The following is a 13,667-nucleotide window of genomic DNA, read 5'->3' on the forward strand; positions in this document are numbered from 1 at the left end:
TTGGATAGACTTAAGCATCACTACGGGTGAGATAACCTTTTGTGACAAGTCGAGCTTTGTAGACAGTAACATTACCATCAACGTCAGTCTTCTTCTTGAAGATCCATTTATTCTCTATGGTTCGCCGATCATCGGGCAAGTCAACCAAAGTCCACACTTTGTTCTCATACATGGATCCTATCTCACATTACATGGCCTCAAGCCATTTATCGGAATCTGGGCTCATCATCACTTCTTCATAGTTTGTAGGTTTGTCACGGTCTAGTAACATGACTTCCAGAACAGGATTACTATACCACTCTATTGTGGAACATGCTCTGGTTGACCTATGAGGTTCGGTAGTAAATTGATCTGAAGTTTCATGATCATTATCATTAGCTTCCTCTCTATTTGGTATCACGGGAACGGTTTTCAGTGATGAGCTACTTTCCAATTCAAGAGAAGGTACAATTACCTCATTAAGTTCTACTTTCCTCCCACTCACTTCTTTCGAGAGAATTTCCTTCTCTAGAAAGGATCCATTCCTAGCAACAAAGATCTTGCCTTCGGATATGTGGTAGAAGGTGTACCCAACAATTTCTTTTGGGTGTCCTATGAAGACACACTTCTCCAATTTGGGTTCGAGCTTATTAGGCTGAAGCTTTTTCACATAAGCATCACAACCCCAAACTTTACGAAATCACAGCTTAGGTTTCTTGCCAAACCACATTTCATACGGTGTCCTCTCAACAGATTTAGACGGTGCCCTATTCAACGTGAATGCAGCTGTCTCTAATGAATAACCCCAAAATGATAGTGGTAAATCGGTAAGATACATCATAGATTGCATCATATCTAATAAAAGTACGGTTACGACATTTGGACACATCATTACGCTGTGGTGTTCCAGGTGGCGTGAGTTGTGAAACTATTCCACATTGTTTTAAATGAAGGCCAAACTTGTAACTCAAATATCCGCCTCCGCGATCAGATCGTAGAAACTTTATTTTCTTGTTACGATGATTCTCCACTTCACTCTGAAATTCTTCGAACTTTTCAAATGTTTCAGACTTGTGTTTCATCAAGTAGATATACACATATCTGCTCAAATCATCTATGATGGTCAGAAAATAACTATACCCGCCGCGAGCTTCAACACTCATCAGACCGCATACATCGGTATGTATTATTTCCAATAAGTCATTAGCTCGCTCCATTGTTCCGGAGAAGGGAGTTTTAGTCATCTTTCCCATGAGGCATGGTTCGCAAGTATCAAATGATTCATAATCAAGTGATTCCAAAAGTCCATCCACATCAACCTTGGAACCATTTCCGATGGTGATAGATGTAGAGGTAGTGTGCCGACGGTGATCACATCAACCTTGGAACCATTTCCGACGCGCATCGTCACCTCGTCCTTAGCCAATCTTCATTTAATCCGTAGCCCCTATTTCTAGTTACAAATATGAGCAACCAAACCAGTATCAAATACCCATGCGCTACTACGAGCATTAGTAAGGTACACATCAATAACATGTATATCAAATATACGTTTGTTCACTTTGCCATCCTTCTTCTCCGCCAAATACTTGGGGCAGTTCCGCTTCCAGTGTCCAGTTCCTTTTGAGTAGAAGCACTCAGTTTTAGGCTTAGCTCCAGATTTGGGCTTCTTCCTGGGAGTGGAAACTTGCTTGCCACTCTTCTTGAAGTTCCCCTTCTTTCCTTTGCCCTTTTTCTTGAAACTAGTGGTCTTGTTAACCATCAACACTTGATGCTCCTTCTTGATTTCTACCTCTGCAGCTTTGAGCATTGCGAAGAGCTTGGGAATTGTCTTTTCCATCCCTTGCATATTATAGTTCATCACGAAGCCTTTGTAGCTTGGTGGCACTGATTGGAGAACTCTGTCAATAACACTATCATCTGGAAGATTAACTCCCAGCTTAGTCAAGTGATTATGATACCCAGACATTTTGAGTATGTGTTCACTAATAGAGCTATTCTCCTCCATCTTGCAGCTATAGAACTTGTTGGAGACTTCATATCTCTCAACTCGGACATTTGCTTGAAATATTAACTTCAATTCCTGGAACATCTCATATGGTCCATGACGTTCAAAACGTCTTTGAAGTCCCGATTCTAAGCCATAAGGCATGGCACACTGAACTATCAAGTAGTCATTAGATCGAGCTTGCTAGACATTCATAACATCAGCATCTGCTCCTGCAGCAGGCCTTTCACCTAGCGGTGCATCAAGGACATAATTCTTCTGTGCAGCAATGAGGACAATCCTCAAGTTACGGACCCAGTCCGTGTACTTGCTACCATCATATTTCAACTTAGCTTTCTCTAGGAACACATTAAAATTCAAGGGAACGATAGCACGGGCCATTGATCTACAACATAGATATGCAAAAAACTATCAGGACTAAGTTCATGATAAATTAAGTTCAATTAATCAAATTACTTAAGAACTCCTAATTAGGTAGACATCCCTCAAGTCATGTAAATGATACGTGATCCAAATCAACTAAACCATGTCCGATCATCACGTGAGATGGAGTAGTCATCAATGGTGAAAATCTCTATGTTGATCATATCTACTATATGATTCACCTTCGACCTTTCGGTCTCCAGTGTTCTGAGGCCATGTCTGTACATGCCAGGCTCGTCAAGTTTAACCCGAGTATTCCACATGTGCAAAACTTGTTGGGGAACGTAACATGCAATTTCAAAAAAATTCCTATGATCACACAAGATATATCTAGGAGATGCATAGCAACGAGAGGGGGGAGTGTGTCCACGTACCCTAATAGACCGAAAGCGGAAGCATTAGGTTAACGCGGTTGATGTAGTCGAATGTCTTCACGATCCAACTGATCTAGTACCAGACATATGGCACCTCTGAGTTCAGCACACATTCAGCTCGATGACGTCCCCCAAACTCTTGATCCAACAGAGGGTCGAGGGAGAGTTTCGTCAGCACGACGACATGGTGACGGTGATGGTGATGTGATCCACACAGGGCATCGCCTAAGCACTACGATGCTATGACCGGAGGAGTAAACTGTGGAGAGAGATGCCGCACACGGCTTGGAACAATTGGTGTGCCTCCAAGGGGTGCCCTTCCCACGTATACAAAGGAGGGAGAGGAGGAGGCCGGCCACCAGGGGCGCGCCAAGGGGGGAGGAGTCCTACTAGGACTCCACTCCTAGTAGGATTCGCCCCCTTTTTTTCCTTCTCATGGAGGGGGAAAGAGGGAAGGAGAGGGGGAGGGGGAAAGAAAAGGGGGGCCGCCCCCCTTCCCCTTGTCCAATTCAGACAGTCCATGGGGGGGAGCCACCCCTTGTGGGCTCCCCTCTCTCTCCCCTATGGCCCATGTTGGCCCATTACTTCCTCGGGGGGTTCCGGTAACCCCTCGTACTCCGATAAATATCTGAAACGTCCCGAAACCATTCCGATGTCCAAATAATATCATCCAATATATCAATCTTTACCTCTCGACCATTTTGAGACTCCTCGTCATGTCCATGATCTCATCCGGGACTCCGAACAATCTTCAATCACCAAAACACATAACTCATTATATAAATCGTCATCAAATGTTAAGCGTGCGGACCCTACCAGTTCGAGACCTATGCAGACATGACTAAGACACATCTCTGGTCAATAACCAATAGCGGAACCTGGATGCTCATATTGGTTCCTACATATTCTACGAATATCTTTATCGGTCAAACCGCAATGACAACATACGTTATTGTTGGGGAACGTAGTAGAAATTCAAAATTTTCCTACGTGTCACCAAGATCTATCTATGGAGAAACCAGCAACGAGGGGAAGGAGAGTGCATCTACATACCCTTGTAGATCGCTAAGCGGAAGCGTTCAAGAGAACAGGGTTGAAGGAGTCGTACTCGTCGTGATCCAAATCACCGGAGATCCTAGTGCCGAACGGACGGCACCTCCGCGATCAACACACGTACAGCCCGGTAACTTCTCCCATGCCTTGATCCAGCAAGGAGAGAGGGAGAGGTTGAGGAAGACTCCATCCAGCAGCAACACAACAGCGTGGTGGTGATGGAGGAGCATGGCAATCCTGCAGGGCTTCGCCAAGCACCGCGGGAGAGGAGAAGGGAGAGAGGTAGGGCTGCGCCAGGGAGAGGTCGAACTCCTCCCTTGGCAGCCCCAAAACCCTCAAGTATATATAGGAGGAGAGGGGGGCTGCGCCCCCACCTAGGGTTCCACCCCTAGGGGCGGCGGCCAGCCCAAACCCATCTAGGGTGCGGCCAAGGGGGGGGAGAGGGGAAACTTGCCCCCCAAGTTAGGTGGGTGCGCCCCCTCCCCAAACCCTAGGCGCCTTGGGCCCTTGTGGGGGGGGGCGCACCAGCCCACCCGGGGCTGGTCCCCTCCCACACTTGGCCCATGCAGCCCTCCGGGGATGGTGGCCCCACTTGGTGGACCCCCGGGACCCTCCTGCTGGTCCCGGTACGTTACCGATAAAACCTGAAACTTTTCCGGTGACCAAAACAGGACTTCCCATATATAAATCTTTACCTCCGGACCATTCTAGAACTCCTCGTGACGTTCGGGATCTCATCCGGGACTCCGAACAACATTTGGTAACCACATACAAACTTCCTTTATAACCCTAGCGTCATCGAACCTTAAGTGTGTAGACCCTACGGGTTCGGGAGACATGTAGACATGACCGAGACGTTCTCCGGTCAATAACCAACAGCGGGATCTGGATAACCATGTTGGTTCCCACATGTTCCACGATGATCTCATCGGATGAACCACGATGTCAAGGACTCAATCAATCCCGTATACAATTCCCTTTGTCTAACGGTATAGTACTTGCCCGAGATTCGATCGTCGGTATGCTGATACCTTGTTCAATCTCGTTACCGGCAAGTCTCTTTACTCGTTCCGTAACACATCATACCGTGATCAACTATTTGATCACATTGTGCACATTGTGATGATGTCCTACCGAGTGGGCCCAGAGATACCTCTCCGTCACACGGAGTGACAAATCCCAGTCTCGATTCATGCCAACCCAACAGACACTTTCGGAGATACCTGTAGTGCACCTTTATAGCCACCCAGTTACGTTGTGACGTTTGGTACACCCAAAGCATTCCTACGGTATCCGGGAGTTGCACAATCTCATGGTCTAAGGAAATGATACTTTGACATTAGAAAAGCTTTAGCATACGAACTACGATCTTTGTGCTAGGCTTAGGATTGGGTCTTGTCCGTCACATCATTCTCCTAATGATGTGATCCCGTTATCAACGACATCCAATGTCCATGGTCAGGAAATCGTAACCATCTATTGATCAACGAGCTAGTCAATTAGAGGCTTACTAGGGACATGGTGTTGTCTATGTACCCACACATGTATCTGAGTTTCCTATCAATACAATTATAGCATGGATAATAAATGATTATCATGAACAAGGAAATATAATAATAACTAATTTATTATTGCCTCTAGGGCATATTTCCAACAGTTATTCCCTTTGTCATTGGTATGTTACTTGCCCGATATTCGATCATCGGTATCATCATACCTAGATCAATCTTGTTATCGGCAAGTCTCTTTACTCGTTCCGTAATGCATCAACCCGCAAATAACTCATTAGTCACATTGCTTGCATGTCAGAACCCTAGAATTGCTTGTAACTAATTGCATGAAAGCATTCATGTCATCATGTTTAAATTTTGCTTAAGCTTGAAATGGGGATGACAAACCCTAGCACCAAATGAAATGCAATTAGGATCAAAATAAAAATATTTTCAATGAACCCAGAATGCCCTTTAGAAAAGTTAATTATTTTTGATAAAGGTGAAAACCTCTGCCAAAAATGATGCACATATTTTTAGGCCATTCTGGATTTTTGAATTAACTCATATTGTATTTGAATTAGGGCCTTTAAATACTATAACTATTTTTGAATGCTCTAACAATTTTGGATTTAGTTAAGGGCCTCTGGAATAATTCATTTAGTACCCATAACTATCTTCAGATTTTTTTAATAGTGATTTGGTTTGAAAACCAAATTAAAACAAATTTGCATAAATGGAAAACATGACGGAAATAGAAAAGCAAAGAGAGAGAGAGAGTTACCTTGGCCGTGACTATAGCAGCCCACTGGGACATGCCAGTCGTCTCCCTCCTTGGACAGTAGGACAGAGGCGTGTGCCTCACGCGCGCAAGCACGCGCCCCTGGCCACCTCCTACTTGCCGCCTCCCTCTGGACCCCCCGGACGACGCCACGCACGCCGTGTGCCCAACTCTCTCACTCTCTCCCGTGTTGATTCCCTCCTCTTTTCCCCTCTGCCGAGATCCACCGAGCGAGCTCCTCGCTGCTGTTCGCCGTAGACGCAGCCACCGCGCTCCCTTCGACGCCTCGACGTGCCCAGCCGCTCTGCCTATTCACCATTGACCTCTTCAACGACCCACGCAAGCCGGGATGCCCTGTAGAGCTGCCCTCGATGTCGTCTTCCTCGTCGGTGCCGTGGATCGCACCCTCAAATCCGTCGCCGTTCGGCCTCCCTCAAGCTCGTCGTCCACCTCTACAGGGTCTCCGTGCATTTCCCCCTCTCTGTTTCGTCGTTCGCGCGCTGTAGCTAGGTTATCTACCAAAGCCGAGACCCCACCACCACCGGCCATGTCGCCGCCGTCGCTCTAGCCACCGCAGCTCGCGTCCGACCTTAGGCCCATGCTCAGGAGCTCCCCAGAAGGCCAACTAAACCACCGTTTCCCCTCCCGTGCACCCTAGCGCCGAACCGGACCTGGCCGCACTCTGGCCGCCGCCACGAGCTCTGCTCCGGCGAGCTCCGGTGCCCCCGCGGCCTCCCACTTACCTCCCTGGATGCGAGCGAGCCCGGGCTATGCCCCGGTGCCCTCAACCGCCGCCCTCGTTGCATTTAGCGCCAGTCCGGCGCGTTGCTGCCGCCATATTAGTCGCCACCAGCCAAACTCCGGCAATGCTGACGTGCAGGGTTAGTTAGGCACTAATGACCTGCTTAGTATTCCCCCCATGTGAATGACAGTGGGACCCACATGTTTAACTCAGCGGGCTAATTTCCTGGTTAAGATTAGATTATAAGCCAGCGGGACCCACGTGTGACCGTGCTGACTTGGCAGTTGACCGGACCCACCTGTCCGTGACACCAAACGACACTGGGTCACTAACCAAAGGACCCCACGTGGACTTCGACATTTAGCTTGTTACCTCAGCTACGATCTTGCACCCTCGGCAGGATTTGGTAGATAGTCAGGCTTCTCAGCCTTTTTCATTTGTAGGTGTCTGTACTCAAACATGTTAAGCTTCCGCATGTGCTTTGACTTGTATGCTCTGAATGTTGGGTCATGAGACCCATGTTTGTAATATCTCGCTCCTCGGAGCCTATTGGATAAATACTTGAGTTGTAGAGTCATGTTGTGATGCCATGTTGTATTTGCACATATCGAGCATATTGCGTGTATGTTTTTGAAATGCTTGGTATGTGTGGGATCTAACTATCTAGTTGTTTATCCTTGGTAGCCTCTCTTACCGTCTCCTAGTGCTTCCACTGAGTCTTGGTAGCTTGCTACTACTCTGGAACACTTAGGCTGGCCGGCATGTGTCCTTCTTCGTTCATATGTCTGTCCCTTCAGGGAAATGTCACGCGGTGTCTACCGGAGTCCTGCTAGCCCAGTTGCTATAGCCCGGATTCACTCGCTGATGATCGACACGTTCGTTGCTGGGTCATGTATGCATGTCCCTGTAAGTTAGTGCCACTTTGGGTTCACGACTAGCCATGTCAGCCCGGGTTCTTTGTCTTACAGATGCTAGCGACACTATCATATACGTGAGCCAAAAGGCTCAAACGGTCCCGGGCATGGTAAGGCGACACCCGTGGGAATACCATACGTGAGGCCGCAAAGTGATATGAGGTGTTACATGCTAGATCGGTGTGGCATAGAATCGGGGTCCTGACATTGCAAGGCTTATAGTGATGTGGATTACCGAGAGGGCCGAGAGATACCTCTCCAATACTCGGAGTGACAAATCCTAACCTTGATCTATGCCAACCCAACAAACACTTTCAGAGACACCTGTAGAGCATCTTTATAATCATCCAGATACGTTGTGACGTTTGATAGCACACAAGGTGTTTCTCTGGTATTCGGGAGTTGCAAAATCTCATAGTCAGAGGAATATGTATAAGTCATGAAGAAAGCAATAGCAATAAAACTTAACAATCATTATGCTAAGATAACGAATGCATCTTGTCCATCACATCATTCTCCTAATGATGTGATCCCGTTCATCAAATGACAACACATGTCTATGGTCAGGAAACTTAACCATCTTTGATCAATGAGCTAGTCAAGTAGAGGCATACTCGGGACACTTTGTTTTGTCTATGTATTCATACATGTTGTTGGGGAACGTACTAATTTCATAAAAATTCCTACGCACACGCAAGATCCATCTAGGTGATGCATAGCAACGAGCGGGAGAGTGTGTCCACGTACCCTCATAGACTGAAAGCGGAAGCGTTTAGTAGCGCGGTTGATGTAGTCGAACGTTTTCGCGATACAACCGATCAAGTACCAAACGCACGGCACCTCCACGTTCTGCACACGTTCAGCTCGGTCATGTACCTCGAACACTTGATCCAGCTGAGGCCGAGGGAGAGTTCTGTCAACACGATGGCGTGGTGACAGTGATGATGAAGTTACTGGCGCAGGGCTTCGCCTAAGCACTACGACGATATGACCGAGGTGTGTAACTGTGGAGGGGGCACTGCACACGGTTAAGAGAAACTTGTGTCTTTGGGGTGCCCCCTACCCTCGTATATAAAGGAGGGGAGGAGGGGGAGGCTGGCCCTAGGGCGCGCCCCATGGGGGGAGTCCAGCTAGGACTCCAAGTCCAATTTGGAACCCCCCCTTCCTTTTACCGGAGAGGGAAAGGGGGAAGGAGAGGGAGAAGGAGAAGGAAAGGGGGGTGCCACCCCCTTCCCTACTCTAATTCGGCCTCCTCCCTTGTGGGGGGCGCACAAGCACCTTGTGGGCTGGTTAGTCTCCCTCTTATGGCCCATATGTTTCACCGGGGGGTTCCGGTAACTCCTCCGGTACGCCGGTATGTACCCGATACACTCCGGAACCCTTCTGGTGTCCGAATACTACTTTCCAATATATCAATCTTTACCTCTCAACCATATCAAGACTCCTCGTCATGTTCGTGATCTCATCCGGGACTCCGAACAAGCTTCGGTCATCAAATCATAACTCATAATACAAATCGTCATCGAACGTTAAGCGTGCGGACCCTATGGGTTCGAGAACTATGTAGACATGACCGAGACACATCTCCAGTCAATAACCAATAGCGGAATGCTCATATTGGCTCCTACATATTCTACTAAGATCTTTATCGGTCAAACCACATAACAACATACGTTGTTCCCTTTGTCATCGGTATGTTACTTACCCAAGATTCGATCGTTGGTATCATCATACCTAGTTCTATCTCATTACCGACAAGTCTCTTTACTCGTTCCGTAATTCATCATCCCGCAACTAACTCATTAGTCACATTGCTTGCAAGGCTTATAGTGATGATCATTACCAAGAGGGCCCAGAGGTACCTCTCCTATACACGGAGTGACAAATCCTAATCTCGATCTATGCCAACTCAACAAATACCAACAGAGACACCTGTAGAGCATCTTTATAATCACCCAATTATGTTGTGATGTTTGATAGCACACTAAGTGTTCCTCCGGTATTCGGGAGTTGCATAATCTCATAGTCAGAGGAACATGTATAAGTCATGAAGAAAGCAATAGCAATAAAATTTAATGATTATTATGCGGGTCTTGTCCATCACATCATTCTCCTAATGATGTGATCCCGTTCATCAAATGGCAACACATGTCTATGGTTAGGAAACTAAACCATCTTTGATTAACAAGCTAGTCAAGTAGAGGCATACTAGGGATACTCTGTTTGTCTATGTATTCACACATGTACTAAGTTTCCGGTTAATACAATTCTAGCATGAATAATAAACATTTATCATGATATAAGGAAATATAAATAACAACTTTATTATTGCCTCTAGGGCATATTTCTTCAGTCTCCCACTTGCACTAGAGTCAATAATCTAGTTCACATCGCCATGTGATTTAACACCAATAGTTCACATTGTCATGTGATTTAACACTATAGTTCACATCGCCATGTGACCAATATCCAAAAGGATTTACTAGTGTCAATAATCTAGTTCACATCGCTATGTGATTAACACCCAAAGAGTACTAAGGTGTGATCATGTTTTGCTTGTGAGAGAGGTTTAGTCAACGGGTCTGCCACATTCAGATCCGTATGTATTTGGCAAATTTCTATGTCTACAATGCACTGCATGGAGCTACTCTAGCTAATTGCTCCCACTTTCAATATGTATCCAGATTTGAGACTCAGAGTCATCCAGATTGGTGTCAAAACTTGCATCGACGTAACTCTTTACGACGAACTCTTTATCACCTCCATAACCGAGAAAAATCTCCTTAGTTCTCTAACGATAATTTTGACCACTGTCCAGTGATCTACTCCTAGATCATTATTGTACTTGTCAGGACCCTGACTCGATGTCACATCGATCTAGCCTGTAGCACCTCATATCACTTTGCGGCCTCACGCACGGTATCCCCACGGGTGTCGCCTTACCTTTGCCCGGGACCGTTTGCGCCTTTTGGCTCACGTATATGATAGTGTCGCTAGCATCCATATGATAAGGAGCCCGGGCTGACATGACTAGTCGTAAACCCAAAGTGGCACAGACTTACAGGGACAGGCATTCATGACCCAGCCTCGAACGTGTCGGTCAACAGCAAGTGGGTCCGGGCTGTAGCACTGGGCTAGCAGGACTCCGGTAAACCGGGCTGTAGCGGGCTAACAGGACTCCGGTACTCAATGCGTGACATTTCCCCGAAGGGACAGACACCGGAACGAGGAAGGACACATGCCGGCCAGCCTAAGTGTTCCAGAGCAGTAGCAAGCTACCATGGCTCAGCGGTAACACTAGGAGTCATTTCCCGGTAAGAGAGGCTACTAAAGATAAACAACTAGATAGTCAGATCCCACACATACCAAGCATTTCAATCATACACACAATATGCTCGATATGTGCAAATACAACGAAGCATCACAACATGACTCTATGACACAAGTACTTTATTTAAGGCTCAGAGAGCCCTACATAACATACACAAAGGTACGGGTCACACGACCCAGCATTCAAGTCATACAGTCATACAAACCAGCAGCGGAAGTAACTTGTCTGAGTACAGACAACTAGTAAAATAAAAGAGGCTTGGAAAGCCTAGCTATACTACGTGGTCCTTCACAAGCTCAGGATCACCACCTGGGTCTTATCCTACTCATTGATGTCAACGTCTACGTAGAACCCATCAGAAGGGGTTGTAGCGTCTTCTGTAAAAATATAAATTATAGCAACATGAGTACAAAGGTACTCAGCAAGACTTACATCAGATCCTACATACATGCATATTGTCAAGAAGGGTTGGTGGAGTTATTGCAGCAAGCCAGCTTTGACTCTTGGCTAGGCTAACCTACGAGACTCCAAATTGAAATGGTTTTGCGCACACGAGTCCACTAATCACCACTTCAATACACTACCGAGGATCCACCTCCGTCTTCCTACGGAAGAGCCATCCTCGGCACTCACACTTATCTTGAGGCTTTTAGCAGTTTCCATTTACTTGTCTATGAACTGTATAGGCAACCAAGTAGTCCTTTACCGCGGACGCGGCTATTCGAATAGATCATGTTAACCCTGCAGGGGTGTACTTCTTCATACACGCTCTCACCTCTTACCGTCGTTTACACGACATGTACTCGGCAACCTTCAAGCGGAAGCCCAACGTGGGTGTCGGCCACGACCTACCTAATCACCTAAGTCTCTAGTCCAGGTTTATCGCCTATTCGGGTTCCATCCATGAGGAGATCCGGCCGAGGTATCCCTCACAGCCCCAAACGATGTGAACAGGGTTCCCGAGATACCTAACGGGTATTCGGTACACCGTGCCACGTACCTACCGCATCACAGCCCACCCCTACGGTCAGCGCTGTCCACGGCCTCCAGTATACTACAAACACCAGAAACTACTTGCAACTCCTGGACAGAGAACTAGTGTGAATAAGAAGTCGAGAGGGTCCATTGGTTTCGGGCCCAATGCATGGTAGTAGCTGAATCTTAAATCACACATACAGATCTCAGTGCTTAAGGTCGGCTTCAATGAAACAACCCACCATGTACTCCTACATGGCCTCTCATCGATACCTTTAACAAATCGTGTTCACCACACCACTCCCATTACCGACATAATCATTTCACTCCAGCCCATCACCCAGATGAACCAGACCTGACACGACTCTAAGCATAGCAGGCATAGCAAGGTAGGAACAACACATACATATGGCTCAATCAACTCCTACACATGCTAGTGGGTTTCATCTAGTTACTGTGGCAATGACAGGTCATGCAGAGGAAGTGGGTTCAACTACCGTAGCACACAGCAGTTTGAAACGTGTTGTCTTAATGCAGTAAAAGAGAGCAGGAGCGAGAACATGGGATTGTATCGATATGATCAAATGGTTGGTTGCTTGCCTGATGGTTCGATGCACTGATACGGTTCTTCGTTAGGGTAATCACGGTACTCCTCGGGGGCAGATCCTGCCGCAAGAACACCGATATACAACCATTACCAAACAATGTGCAACAATATGATGCATGCATGAAACATAGCAATATGAGTGTGTTGGGCTAATGCAACTAAGACCAGAAGGGTTTGAACCCATTTGAATCAAAGATTCAAATTTCAAACTCAAACATGGCCCTTTAAAGTGTTTTTCCTTGTTCTGCATTAAACATCAAGTTAACTTGTTTAGTCATGCATGAAAATAGTGCAGATGGATAGATTGAATTTTTCTGATCATTTTTCATATATAATTTGTCTGATTTGGAGTTACAGAATAAAAGTTATGAATTTTTGAAGTTTAAATTATATTCTGGAATTTCCTATAATAGAATAATTCCAGAAAATCAAATATTGCGTCAGCCTGACGTCAGTGTGACGTTAGCAGGTCAACGGAACACGTCAGGGTCAAACCTGACAGTGGGTCCCGCATGTCAGGGTGATTAAATTAATTAAAGTTTGATTAAAACTAAACCTGTTTAATTAATAGGGCTGGGACCCACCTGTCATTGACTCAGGGAAGTCAACCAGGGCCCACCCGTGGTCAAACCCGGGTCGGCTGCACCGGCGTTTAGCCGCCGGCGAGCCCGACGCGGCGGCGGAAGTGATTTTTGCCGTTCCGGCATCCAAACGAGCCGCGGAGGGCACCGGAGAGGAGCTGAGGTCGAGCCGCAGCTCTTGGTGGAGTCCGTTGGGGTCGGGGTGGCCGGAGTTGGCGCCGGCGACGACTTTGGCGGCCACCGGGGTTCGGCCGAAGACGAACTTGACGCTAGGGTGTGCGGGGAGGTGCGAGACGTGCACGGTTGGGCCTAACGCAGCGTGGTGAGTGCGTTGGACACCGCGGGTTGGCCGGAGGATGGCCGGGAGCACGTCGGCAACGAGATCCGCGGCGGTGCGTGCGTGTGATCT

This window comes from Triticum aestivum, chromosome 3B (genome assembly GCF_018294505.1).
Source record: "Triticum aestivum cultivar Chinese Spring chromosome 3B, IWGSC CS RefSeq v2.1, whole genome shotgun sequence".
NCBI lineage: Eukaryota > Viridiplantae > Streptophyta > Magnoliopsida > Poales > Poaceae > Triticum > Triticum aestivum.